The following is a 14,883-nucleotide window of genomic DNA, read 5'->3' as shown; positions in this document are numbered from 1 at the left end:
GGACAGAATATGAAATCTGGAAGGAAAAGGACTGTTTATTATTCACTTTTTAAAAAGTATAACTTTCAGGGAAAAAAATCATGGAGGACTACAGTTTAAAGAGATTTCAAACAAATGCTGGTTGATTGAGTTGGTGGAAATGGAAAATTCTAGAAATTTCACAACTATTGAGGGAAAATGTGATTACATTTTTTAATGTTAAGGACGATTTAAATATGTTTTGCATTAGTGGCTTTATATAGCTGGAAGTATTTAGAAAAAGTATAATGCGTTATTTTATTATGCCTCATTTTAAGTTTGTTTTTTTCTTAAACAATCAGATTTGGTACACATAAAATATTTTTTCTAAGACATCCCAGGCACTGAACTGTTCACTATCCAATAACATTTCCCTCAATTTTTTTTGAAAAGAAATAAACACTTTGAACAGATGGAATAGTCAGCATTTACTATAAGACACAAGATAATATCTTTTCTCACTCTTAAGAATAATGAACAGAGCTAAGCATCCATTTTCAGCAAAGGAGCTGGACAATAGAAACCATTCTTTTCCTTTTTTCTGTTATATGATGGAGAAATGGATTCTCAGAAATTAATACCTGGTTTTGATTGCATCCGTTGGAAAGCTCTGATAGGTAAAATATTTAAACTATGAAAATGAAGACAAGAAGATTCATTCAAGAAAGAAAACCTTTTCAATTTATTCCTTACATACAGTATGACACATGCATGTACATGAATGTTAAAATGTACAGCTTAATGAATACAAGGTGTTACTACACCTGTATAACTCCTACTGATAGGAAGACACAGAATATTATGACCAGCTCAAAGAACTCCCTTGTTGCATTTCTTAATACTTTCCAGAAGTAATCAGTATAATGCATTTTTTTTTACTATAGATTAGCATCATCAGTTTCTTGAGTTTATATCATTGGAATGGTAAACGATGTTCTTTTGAATTTTTTTAACTATCTATTATGTCTGGCTGCTCTGTGCAGTAGGCAACAGTTGTTTGTTCTTTATGGCTATAAAGCAGTCAATTTTATAAATGTAGTGTAATTTATTAACTGATCCTGTTATTGATAGACATTTGCTTTGATGGTAAGTTTTGGCTTTTATGAATAAAACAGCTATCATAATTCTTCTGTCCAATTTACATGTGGACCAGTCATGTAAGAATTCCACTTTATATCATTTTCAACACTTGGTTTTTGTAATTTTAGCCATGTTTCTAGAAACTGTCTTGTTTTACCTCTCATGTTAGTCTACAGTCTATTTGGAATTATTTTTTCCATTTTGGATATAGTGTGGCGGAAGTAGTCATTTTTTTCATTTTCAGTCAAGCGCTACTCATTGGAAAACTTGATTCGTTGTTTTCCATACTTAATGGGATGGCATCTTTGTCGTAAACGAGACAGCCATATATGTGGTGAGTTCTTGACTTTGTTCTGTTTTTTATTTTTAAAATTTATTTTAATTGGAGGATAATTGCTTTACAGTGTTGCATTGGTTTCTGCCAAATATCAGCATGAATCAGCCATAAGTATACATATGTTCCTTCCCTCTGAACCTCCCTCCCACCTTCTACCCCATCGCACTCCTCTAGGTTGTCACAGAGCCCAGATTGAGCTGCCTGTGTTCTACAGCAACTTCCCATTAACTGTTATTCATACAGTAATGTATATATGTCAATGCTATTCTCTTAATTAGTTCCACACTCTCCTTCCCCTGCTGTGTGTAAGTCCATTCTCTGTCTGAGTCTCTATTGCTGCCCTTCGGATAGGTTCATCAGTACCATTTTTCTAGATTCCGTATATATGCATTAATATATTTATTTTTCTCTATCTTTACTTCACTCTCTGTAACAGGCTCTAGGTTCATCCACCTCTCTAGAACTGACTCAAGTTTGTTCCTTTTAATAGCTGAGTAACATTCCATTGTATATATGTACCACAACTTCTTTATCCATTCATCTGTCAGTGGAATTTAGGTTGGTTGCTTCCATGTCCTAGCTATTGTAAATGGTGCTTCAGTGAACATTGGGGTACATGTGTCTTTTTTACTATATGTTCTGTAGTGAGATTGCTGGGTCATAGGGTAGTTTTATTTGCAGTTTTTTCTAAAGAAATCTTCATACTGTTCTCCATCAGTTCAGTCCAGTCGCTCAGTCATGTCCGACTCTTCTCAACCTCATGGACTGTAGCATGCCAGGCTTCCTTATCCTTCACCAATTCCCGAAGCTTGCTCAAACTCATGTCCATCCAGTGAGTGATGCCATTCAGCCATCTCATCCTCTGTTGTCCCCTTCTCTTCCTCCCTTCAATCTTTCCCAGCATCAGAGTTTTTTCTAACAAGTCAGTGCTTCACATCAGATGCCCAGAGTACTGGAGTTTCAGCTTCAATATCAGTCCTTCCAATGAACACCCAGGACTGATCTCCTTTAGGATGGACTGGTTGGATCTCCTTGCAGTGCAAGGGACTCTCAAGAGTCTTCTCCAACACCACAGTTCAAAAGCATCAATTCTTCAGCGCTCAGCTTTCTTTATAGTCCCAACTCTCACATCCATACATGACCACTGGAAAAACCATAGCTTTGACTAGACGAACCTTCTCCATAGTGTCTATATCAGTTTACATCCCCACCAACAGTGCAAGAGGGTTCCCTTTTCTCCACATCCTTTCCAGCTGTTCTGTTTTATAGGTTACTAGTGTAAAGCTATTTCTAACACCCTTTTATTTACTGTAGAGATGTGGTATTGCTCAATTTCATTTTCCTTCTTTATCTTACGAAGAGTTTAAAAAACAACTTGGGCGTAGTTGGTTTTTTCCTGTTATATATCTTGCTTCTACTCAATCATTTTCATATTCATTTTTATTCATTTCTTTCACCTATTATATTTGAATTTAGTTTGCTATTCATTTCCCAAGTACTTTTGAAATGTTTTTAAACTTTCATTTTGAAGTAAGATGAGTTACAAAACGTTTGCAAAAGTAGGACAAAGAGATCCTATAAACTCATCGCCCAGCTTCACTACATGTTGACATCTTATGTAACTGTAGTACAATTAAAAAATCATGGAATTAATATTAGCTATAAAAATTGGTGCCCTTTATAAGCCTTTTTAAAATTTTGCCAGTTGTGCCACAAATGTCTTTTTCCTATTCCAGGATCAAAGCTAGGATGGCATATTGTATTTAGCTGTCATGTCTCTTTATTCTCCTTTGACTTGAGGAACTTCTCTAGACTTTGTCTATCTTTATGACCTTGACATTTCTGAAGAGTGCTGGCCAGTTAATTTGAGGAATGTCGTTCGATTTGGATTTGTCTGATGTTTCTTCATGATGAAATTTAGATTACTCATTTTTGGCAAGAATACCCCAGAAGCGATGGTGTGACCTCAGTGAGTCATATAAAAAGGTAGACGATGTTGACATGCCTTATTCCTGGTGATGATAAGTTTGATCACTTAATTGAGGTGGAGTTTATCAGTTTTCTGCACTATAAATTTACATTTTTCCCCCTTTGTAGTTCATAAGTATCTTGTGGGGAGACAGTTTGAAATATACAGTTATTCTGTTATGTGATATATCTTTGCCACTAATTTTAGCCTCCATCACTGACTCAAGCCTCTGTAACAGTTATTATGGTGGTTGTTGTCAAAGGTTTATTTTTCTATTTGCATCATTCCTTCTGTATTTATTAATTTGAATTCTACTCTAAGAGTGAGCTATCTCATCCTTATTTATTTGTTCAATCACTTATGTGGAGTATGAACTGAAGGATATTTGTTATTCCTTGAGATAAAGTTCATTATTATTATCTGGCCATCAAGAGCACCTTCAGGCTGGCTCCTGCTTCCTTTTGACCTGCCATCACAATTTGAGCACTGTGCTAACCTTCTGGCCCCATAGGATCTTGAGGACTAATCTTGCCCCATTCCGTTGTCATGCTCATCTCTGCCATGTTCCTGAGATCAGCCTTCCTCCCAGGATTTTGGGTTCCTTTTTTTGAAGAAGGATACTTGGAAACCAAGTTCTGGGTTCTCGGTGTGTTCAATGAATTTTCACAATTGCTTCTAGGATTTCTCTCCCCTGACAGAAATAGGAGATAGCTGTGTATATACAAACGCACACATGTGCACATACACACATGTCTATATCTGTCTTATATTTATTTGTGTGTATACACATACACACATAATCATGAGTTCATATTGATACATCTGATTCTAGTCCATCATCACAGAGTTCATTCTAGCCAATTTCTGTTTCTAGTAGCTCTTGCTTTTAACACCAAGAAACTTTATGTTCATTATCATCAATGTATTTATTAACTCAGTCTGGAAATGTACATAAAGTAGTTTCACAACTGCAATGTTATACCTCTGTGAAAAAAACGAATCTTTAGCTAGAGTGCAGTATGGGTACAGTTGTTTCTGTCTTCAGCTTTAATGTACGCAATCAGAACACAGTTTCTGAAGTTTACTTAGGTTAGTTCTGTTGTTTCCCATCTTTTTCATTATGGTTATGTTACTTATTTATAATGCAGTGTCTATGGAAGGTGTTAATTTATGAATATTGTCATCTTCTGTTACCTTACCAAATTCTTTTATTGTTTGAGGTACTGTTTATATTGATTCCTTAGCATTTTCCATCACATCAACTAGTAGAAATAGTTTTACCACTTACTATTCTGATTTATTTCATCTGATTGCATTTGCTAATACTAATAATAAAGTGAAAAATAATAGAGCTACCGGACCTCCTCCAGAAAATACAAAATGTAAATATAAAATATTTACAAACTATTAAAACTTTGGTTTATGTTCTATTAAGAAAATAAGATTTGGTATTGTTATATCTAGAAAAAAAGGAAACCATAGAAAATAGTCTAGAAGAAAATGCACCGTATTATTAGCAATGATTGTGATGATGTAGTTAAATATTTTTATAAATATTTGTATTAACTATATTTTATTCTCTGCATATCTGTAGTGAAGATACTAATTTTATAATGAAAACATAATTTTTATCAATTTGACTTTAGTACACAGTCATCTTTGTTCTGTAAATTTGACTGTAAGCAATTTGAAAAAGTTGCCTTTTATCTTTTCATGATGGTAAATTCCACCATGAATCAGATCCTTCATGATAGAGAGGGAGAGAAATTTCTTTGAATGTTGTTTTAATATGTTTGTTTCATGTGCTGAAACTTACTGACTAATTTGTTTCTGAATCAGTCTATCTCCTAAAACTTAGTAAATTTGAGATGCATTTATAAAAATAGCATTTTATATTAAACGAATAGTTAAATTTGCCATATTGTCTGCTTTTCTGTGGAGAGCATCAAACTGTGACAGACAGCCCCTCCAATATGAAAGCGTTCAGATGCAACAAGAATGTTGAAGAGCATCAGACCTGGTTTAAGTGCCAGTGCTACTACCTTGTTGTCTAACTTCAGCAAATTGCTAATTCCTCAAATCTCAGTCTCCTTACTTATAAAAGTAGTAACATCTATTCTGAGGATGAAACGAGGTCATTTCTATAAAGCACCAACCCAGTGCTTATGTGCTCAGTAAATGGACGATAATCTTCCTAACTTTTAACCAAGAACAGGAAAAGAAAAAAAAAGAGAAGGAATGAAATACCTGCTCTTCATGGATCACTGTTAAAAGCATTTTATTTGTATTAATTTCATGATTCTTTTCGCAGCCCTCTGTGGAGGGCACACGTAGTTTCTCGAAAAGATAGCATGGGTGGCTGGGCTGTGACATGAAGCTTGTTGCTCTGACCCGGAGAACATGCTCTTGATGTCTAGATGAGCCTGCCTCTGAGCTGTGAGTGTAAAGAGGAGAGTAAGGCTGCTATTCATGTGTATAAATAATGTTGGAAACTCAGTTAACAGATTTGCATTTCTTGTGTTGCAGGTGAATGGTGCTCTTGAGCACCTTCTGTGAGTACCACTCACACCTGTTCCGGGGCGCTTTCTCCAAAGGATCAGCAAGCATCCAGTTCAATTCCAGATTCATGGGGTTGCTGCAGACCAGATACTGCTTGTCTCACTAAGACAAGGTAAGAGTTTAAATATTTACTTCCACTTGAGGATGATTTTTGGTGTCATAACCTCATCTGAAATATTTCTGCCTTGATATCAGTCAGAAAGTTACAATAACTAAATAGACTCGTGGTGGAGGGAAAAAATAGGCTACTGTAAAAAGACTTTGGTATATTGATTGCTATATTTATTAGATAAGCGTGTGCTGATATATTTGAAGATATTTTTTATTAATGTAATGTATAATGTGTTAACGTTATTGCAAGGGGAATTTCATGACAAGCATTCTTTTAAAATATAACTGCAGTTTGATTTTATGAAACCTGTAATTGCTACAAACTATGCTGTTTCTACTGCTATAAAAACAGTAACGAAATTGGAGAGGCTATCTCTTGGAAATTGGTTGTGATGAAAACGTACCTAATATGATTATCTTTATGCAAATCCTGCCCTGACTGTGAGCTTTCCTTACCCATACTTCTAGTGCATGTAACTTTACTTCTGCATACCTTTTTCTTAAAGGTTAAAACTTTCTGTTCCAATGTACTAAATTGCTAGTCGGTCCATTTGGGGTTAATAATTGAAACAGAATTCAGGCTGGGAAAAGGTAGTAAAATCGAATTGAGTGGCAGTGTTGGAATAGTTACTGCTGGGATTGTGTGGGGAGATGAAGAGAAGAGCAAGATGACTCTGCATCACTTAGAAAGATGGTCCAGTGGCCACTATATGGGCAGAAAAGAAGGGATGAAATAGGTGTTTTGGTCATGACATGAAGTTATCTTGGGTGGATGGATGTTGAGAAATAAAGATTATTGAAACGTTATCCTTCTCAAGTATATGACTTATTCTGCATCTCAGGTATCTGAGATTCAAGGTGAGTCAGTACCTCTGAGAATGAAATAGACATTTTCATGGACTAGACCTCTTGGAATGCATATTCATGTACAATGTGTAACAGTTTTTCAAGTATTTCATATACAGTGTAGAGGAAGGGATGTCATGAAGATTTCCTAGTGAGCACAGCCTGGGAGATGAAAATTAGGAAGCCTGAAAGTGTGAAAATGCCCCTGGTCATAGCATGGTGGCTGATTACATGGCTCTAGAGGAACAGATCAATTTCTCTGGCTCGCATCCTGATACTGCCACCTTTTGGCAACAACTGCTGTGGTAGTGCTGCTGCTGCTTTAGATCTTCCCTGTAGCTCAGATGGTAAAGAATCGGCCTGCAATGCAGGAGACCTGGGTTCGATCCCTGGGTCAGGAAGATCCTCTGGAGAAGGGAATGGCAATCCACTCCAGTATTCTTGCTTGGAGAATCCCATGGATGGAGGAGCCTGGCGGGCTACAGTTTGTGGGGTCACAAAGAGTCGGACAGGACTGAGCGACTAACACTGCTCCCTGTGGTAGTCGTGAAAATTAAATGAACTAATTTAAATTTCACTTTTAAATTTAATTTAATTTAAATTTCAAATTAGCACACAGTAAGTGTTCAAAAATGGGTATGATTGTGCAAGTATTTATGAGGCCTTTTTTTTGGTAAGGGCTTTTGCAGTTTGACCAATTCTTGATCTTATTATCATTTTCTCTGTGAGGACTTAAATTTCTCATATGTAAACCTGCCTACTATGTTGATTTTTCCTTAATCTCACCTGGCCAGCCCAGTTGGAAAGACATTACTATATTTTTCAAGAGGAGATGGTTGGCTTTCAAATATGGCATGTATTATATTTCTCAAGATTATTGGTATTTTAAATTTTATGATATCAAATCTACTACTTTCTAGCATCTAATATAGGGTAAATTGTCTAACTTTTCTAAATAGTCTCATCTTTGAAATGGGAACAGTAGAATATCTATGACAGTGTTTGTATGCAATAAATATGTAAGTTACAGTGCATGACCCCAAAATACTGAATACGTGTGGTTACTGTAACTATTACTACCCTTATTGTACTTACTCTTCTTAATCACATACTTATTTACTTCTGATGTGGTGGTGATTAATTTGTGGAACTTTAAGCAGAATATTCTGCAGTTGTTAATAAAATACTGATACATGCAAAGTCTTATACCACTTTTTAACTTTTGAAAACATGATTCACCATTATTTTGTTCCCTTGAAATATATTACATTTGAACACCAATCTTATTTTCATGATGCTGTTAAATCTCTAAGGACAACTGCTTTTAAAACTACTGAGACTTGATCTTTTCTAGAGGAAAATTAAAACTTATATTTTAAATTGTTTAACATGTTGGTGATACTTAATATCAGAATTTGTCTCTTTCATCCATCCAGTCTTTCTAACTTTGCACTCTGTCTTATCTCCATGGTTCTGAATGTTTAGAACTTGATTCCATAATCCAGCCTTATCTGACTCAGGTTATATTTGCCATAATGCAGTACTAGGTTTGAAATAACCAGTGAATTTTAGAAAAGTGAAAAAAGTGGCTTCTTTCATATTAAGATCTGATATTGACCATGCAAAGCTATGTTCCAGGATTCATGATAATGTTCACTATGAACTACTGTAAACAGTAAAATCAATTAAAAAATTTTTTTCCTCCATTTTATTTTCTTTTTCTGGTTTTATTTCCAAAATGTTTTTAAATAAGTTGTGTGAGCAAATAGGAATAAGACTGTATCAAATGTTTCAACAGCATGCATCTAAAGATTTGTGGCATATGTAGGATTAACCAATAAAGTAAATTTTCAGTAGAGCTAATTTACCTTTTTATGTAATCTGGGCCTAAACCAGATTTTTGACAGGAACAATGTAATTATTTCACTGAAGCTTTGACAAGTATATCATGAGATCTTTTAAAGTTGGCAACAAAGTAACATTAGATCATTTGAATACCTTTTATAACTTTATTTGCCACTTAAAGTATCTGTATAGAAAAAAGGACTTAAATTATATATAAAAGTTAGAAACTTTTTTACTGAAAAGACAGCAAAATTTTAAAACCACTTTCTCTTTAGTAGTATAAAATATTTCCTTCCTGATGTTTAAAATTGAAGAACTTTTAAAAGTGTTTATCCAAACATTTAGTGTATTTTCTACTCATATCTTTCAGTATAATTTTTATAGTTCAAAAATAAGAAATTTAAAAAAATCTCATTGCCTACCATTAAATTCCAAACATTATCAAATGCAAGGTATTTGTTTTAGGTGATCTCATTGTTACTAAATAGAAACAGTGTTTCTAGAAAGACTCCATTGCAAAATTAGGTGATCAGAAGAGATTGTCAGTTTTGGAGTGTGTTTCATCCCCAAGCGTTTAGTCTTGCCTTTCATTTTATCATGTTTTCACCTTCACTGCTTTATCGGAGAATTTTTGAGGGTAAAACATCCTGCGAAGTAAGGTCGACAGTAATTTCTCTTCTGTTTGATGTCTCACAGAAATAAACAGTGTCAAGTATATCAGTGCCACTTTCTTAACGTTTCTGGACAATCCATCCTGTTTTAGTTTCTGAGGACTCTCTTGATTGTTTTCTAGGAAAGGGAGGACTGGAAATTGGGACTTTTTTTTTTTAGAATGGGAAAGGTGTAAGGAGAAACTTGAGGTGTTTGATTGCATGCTTCTAGTGTATCCCACGGAGAAGGCAATGGCACCCCACTCCAGTACTCTTGCCTGGAAAATCCCATGGACGGAGGAGCCTAGTAGGCTGCAGTCTGTGGGGTCGCTAGGGGTCGGACACGACTGAGCGGCTTCACTTTCACTTTTCACTTTCATGCATTGGAGAAGGAAATGGCAGCCCACTCCAGTATTCTTGCCTGGAGAATCCCAGGGACGGGGGAGCCCGGTGGGCTGCCGTCTATGGGGTCGCACAGAGTCGGACACGACTGAAGCGACTTAGCAGCAGCAGCAGCAGCAGTGTATCCCAGGACAGTTTCTGAGACGAAAAATCCTATTACTTCTCCAGTGTTCTGAAGTAAACGAAATATTTGGTATTGGTATTGTGTGTGTGCGCATGCTCCGTCGCTTCAGTAGTGTCCAACTCTGCGACCCCATGGACTATAACCGGCCAGGCTCCTCTGTCCGTGGGATTCTCCAGGCAAGAATACTGGAGGGGGTTGCCATTCCCTTCTCCAGGGAACATTCCTGACCTCGGGATCGAACCCGTGTCTCCTGCATTGCAGGTGGATTCTTTAGCCACTGAGCCACCTGGGAAACCCATTGATATTGGTGGTTAACAAAATTTAAGGCCAACTTTATCTGCTGTGACCTCTCATTAAGTCATTACCTAATCATATTTATATTGTTTATTACAGTGTTTACTGATAACCCAGATGTTGTGTTTCACTAATTTGAATTGTGTTGGGAAGTCTGCAGAGACAGAAAGCACTTCATACTTAAGATTTTTTTTTTCAAAGTGTATAATGTATTATTCGACTTAGTCTAAGTTCTTATTTATTTTTATTTCTACTTTATAGTGAAGGTGAAAGTCACTCAGTCATGTCCGACTCTTTGTGACCCTATTGACTATACAGTTCATGGAATTCTCCAGACGAGATAACTGGAGTGGGTAGCCTACCCCTTCTCCAGAGGATCTTCCCAACCCAGGAATCAAACCGGGGTCTTCTGCATTAGAGGCAGATTCTTTACCAGATGAGCTACCACGGAAGTCCTCATAGCTCAGTTGGTAAAGAATCCACCAGCAATGCAGGAGACCCCGGGTTCATTCCTAGGTCAGGAAGATCCCCTGGAGAAAAGGGATAGGCTACCCACTCTAGTATTCTTGGGCTTCCCTGGTGGCTCAGCTGGTAAAGAATCCGCCTGCAATGTGGGAGACGTGGGTTTGATCCCTGGGTTGGGAAGATCCCCTGGAGAAGGGAAAGGCTACCCAGTCCAGTATTCTGGCCTGGAGAATTCCATGGACTATACAGTCCATGGGATTTCAAAGAGTTGGACACAACTGAGTGACTTTCACTACTTTATAAGAAAGCTGATAGTTTTCCCCTTATGTACATTTTTCTTATTTTACTTTTATATTCTTATTCTGAAAATATATAGATAATAGCAGTAACTCATAATTCTTGGTATGAATTGTCAGGAAAGAGCATAGAATTTCATACAGGCCTGGAATTAAATAAATTATATTTATGAAACATTTATATTCACTTTAGTTCTTAAATAGTATGAAAACTCCCAGTTGTTTTAACAATATAGAAATTTTTCTAGGAGAGTCGTTTCATCTGTGGTCTCTAATTCAGGTTCACTTTTATAATATAATTTTAAGAAGATTGTGATCTGGTGAATTTTGCTTTTATATTCTTTCTAAAAGTTGATTTTATCTAGGAACGGCAAAATGTTTAGTCTATTTTTTGGCATATTTACTCAAAGAGATCTACTCAGGTGTATTGAAAATCTGACCATATAATTAAAAAGTCAGGGTGATTGTCAAACAAAGAATAAAGTGGGTCCACAAATATCTTCTAGCTTTTATGTTTGCCCTGAAACTAAGTCTGTGTGAAGGAAGGACTGAACACTGAACATGAGGTCAGAAGACTAGGTTGCTAACTCTGATTTTAGGCCACTCAGTTTCTTGGCCTCTTGAGATTTTGTTTATTTTTCCTTAACAAACACACTTCACTGGATTATTGTCCGAATTAAATGAGTTAGTATTCATGTGTTTGAACTTTAAGGCTCTTTGAAAATGGTGCATGTGGATATTGCAGTTACCAGTGATGTAACACGGGAGCTTTTATTAGAGGAGTTTAGAGAGTCTAAAATTCTGTTAAATCTTTCAATTTAAAGAATTAGATAAGCGTTTTCAGTGGGTTTAATATCACACTTCCTCTTACATGTCTCCTTTCATCTAGCACGTGATGATTTCTATTTTTTGTGGATAGAACATGTGCATTCAGAGTAAATGGTAAATACTGGCATTTAATGCTTTTTGTTGAATATTAAACCCTTGGTAGATTATTCAGAAGACTTGAGTTCCCTGTCACTGATGTCAGAGAAATTTTAAGCAAGGAATAGTAAAGACTGTATAAATTTAGCAGTTCTGATGAAGGCAATTAAAATTATGTATGTTCCATAATATAAATTAGAAACTGGAGTGAAATGTAGGTCCTTTTTTATCATACTGATACGTGATCATATTACATGTGATCAGGAAAGATAGGTAATTTATAATAGGCATAAGTTTGCCTTTATGAACTATGTTTCTAGACACCAAGCAGATAGTTTTTCTGATGTAGATTAAAAATTGGTCCTGACTTACTGAGTTAGATGACATGGAAATTGATGGGGTGGTATCGAAACCCAGTTTCGTCTGAGTCCGTAGTCAAGGCTCTTTAGCACCTTGCATACCTTCTTCATGTGTATTATAAAGGAGATCATGATCTGCAGTGTGTTAGAAGACTCTTCTGTCTCTATCAGTTGGACATGCAGTCTCAGCATGATGTAAATTGTAAAGTGCTTATAGTAAGTTGTTTTGAAGGAAATTTTTAATGCATGAACAAGAAAGATATTTTTAAAGCTCTGCTACTAATTTTAGACCTTTTACATCTAATAAATGACCCTTTTAATGTCTTGATTGGTACCTTGGTGACCTGTATGTAGAATGATTCATATTTGACTACATGGGAGAAATAATGTTATTTTAAAGAATAAGCAACTCCATGCTCTAAGTTCACTTAACATTTTATTTATTCAATGTGTGTCCTACTTATCATCTTGTCCTACAAAGAATGCACACTGGACACTGACCCTTTCATCGTGAGCTCCTAGAGGGAACAGTCTGTGATCTATTCATCTTGGTGTCCTTACTCCCAGCTAGAGTTCCTGACAAATCATAGGCACTCAGTAAATATTTAGGAAATGAAAGTTGGATAAAAATAATCAAGCACACCCCCAGGGTCATATAACAAGTCAGTGTCGTAACGATCGTGAAAGTCTTATTTTTTATTTCTCATCTACTGACACATTCTGTGACTCATTTATTCAAGAATTTATTAGATGTGTACTGTGTACCCAGTGCTTCCCTAGATACCAATGATACATTAATAAGCAAAATTGATGAAAAGCCCAACCTTAATGGGCCTTGCATTCTAGCTAATAAAAGTACACCTGATCAAACTTTTAAATCTTTTATAAAATTAAAACATAATTTTTCAAGAAGTTATTTATGACTGTAGTTTCAAAAGCAACTGCCGTAACAGTGGAAAATAAATGTAAAGTTTCACAAATACTCAATGGTCCGTGACCTAAGACTGCTTGGGTTTTTAAGTGATGTTAAACATAGTGTTAAGATTAGATCACAGCTCAGCATTCATTACGTTAAGTTCAGCAGAGTATATTTTATTTCATAGTTTTCAACTCTATTTTTAAATATAGTGCTGTTTCAGATTCCACTAATAATTTTAAAAAATACATACAAAAGGAAGGAAATACTGAGACAGTGGGTGGGGAGAAAGCGTGGTGGCAAAGGATATAGAAAGGAACATTGTGAAATACAGCGTCTAAATAGATTTTCGTTTTAGCCATGAAAGGGTTTGTTAAAAAACTAAAATTGCTTACATAAAAGAGTAGCAGATGCATGCAAGTATTCCATTACTATCAGTGATGTTAATGAGATTACCACTTAAGTATTGATTTAATTTTTGATTTGGACTGGCTGATAACTCCCTTTATTTCTTTATTAATTGGCATTGGCAATCAGCTCCTAACATAAAGCCCTCAAATGTTAATATAAAAATCAATCTAAAATAGAGTGGATGATCGTCTTTGAATTAGCCATTGAGCCAATGCCTTATATGAGCAAAGAGGAGATTAGATGTCATAGGACTGTTTTGTTATAAGGAACAGAATTCCTTTCTAGCTAGCTTAGATAAGGGGGATTTACTGGGGTGACACATGAGGAGTGTTTAATGTAGGTTTGCTGTAGGAGTTCAGCCTGGCAGACAGGCAGCCCTGACTGTCTTTGTGGGTTACATGGCCTCTCCTCTTTTGTACTTTGTTTAAATCTACTTCATTGCCATCTTTCTACCCTCAGAACTGCTCCTTCCATATTTACATGTGGCCAGTGCACTGGTCTCCAAAATGTATCTCAGACAGACTTTCCAGAATGGCTGTCCAGAACGGACTCCAACTCTGTGGACCTGATTCCACTTCTTGTATGAGTGTGATTGATCCACCTTGATCATTATTCATTTAAACCCAGTAAGCAGTTGTTAGAACAGTGGGGTTACATGGCACATATGTAAGCTCCCTCTATGCCAGTGAGCAACACAAAGACCCAAGAATGGAATGTGGGAATGGGTTGGCTCTTGAATAGTAATAGATGAATCATAGTGTCTTAATATTTATAGGCAGATTGACATTTATGGTTGATTTTTGTGCTTCTTAGATGATAAATAGAAAGCATATATTTTGATACATCAGTTTGTTCCCTAAATAGCAGCAGAAACCAACCAATAGTCTTATATTTCTACATTATAAAAATGCCACAAGTGATTCATGGCATATATTTAATATACATACTTTAAATACTTGAATGTGATAAATTGCTGGTATAATTTTTAATTTAAGAGTTGAATGATGTTCATACTTCCTCTAACACCATAGCATTTCAATTCTGTGACATGGCTGATTGCCTTCTTTGGATACATCTTGCACCAAAAATCGGAATATTTGGTTCTTGATGACTTCAAACAGGATATGGGTCATTTTATGGGCTTCCCAGGTGGTGCTAGTGGTAAAGAACCCACCTGCCAATGCAGGAGATCGGAGTTTGATCCATGGGACAGGAAGATCCCCTGGAGGGGGAGGGTACGGCAACCTACTCCAGTATTCTTGCCTGGAGAATCCCTT

At 36.0% G+C, this 14,883-nt stretch overlaps 1 protein-coding gene across 1 annotated transcript in view; it reads left to right on the top strand.

Annotated features, from left to right (window-relative positions):
• DLGAP1 (DLG associated protein 1) overlaps positions 1 to 14,883 on the top strand; it is a 762,891-nt gene that overhangs the window by 98,773 nt on the left and 649,235 nt on the right. Inside the window, exon 3 of the mRNA XM_081561948.1 lies at positions 5,931 to 6,075. The gene's annotated coding sequence lies outside the window, so the exon portion shown is untranslated. The remainder of the gene's footprint in view (positions 1 to 5,930; positions 6,076 to 14,883) is intronic.

This window comes from Giraffa tippelskirchi, chromosome 14 (assembly GCF_054371585.1).
Source record: "Giraffa tippelskirchi isolate mGirTip1 chromosome 14, T2T-mGirTip1v1.2.pri, whole genome shotgun sequence".
Classification (NCBI taxonomy): Eukaryota; Metazoa; Chordata; class Mammalia; order Artiodactyla; family Giraffidae; genus Giraffa; species Giraffa tippelskirchi.
The sequence above is the reverse complement of the archived record's forward strand: the minus strand, read 5'-3'. Positions and strand labels throughout refer to the sequence as shown.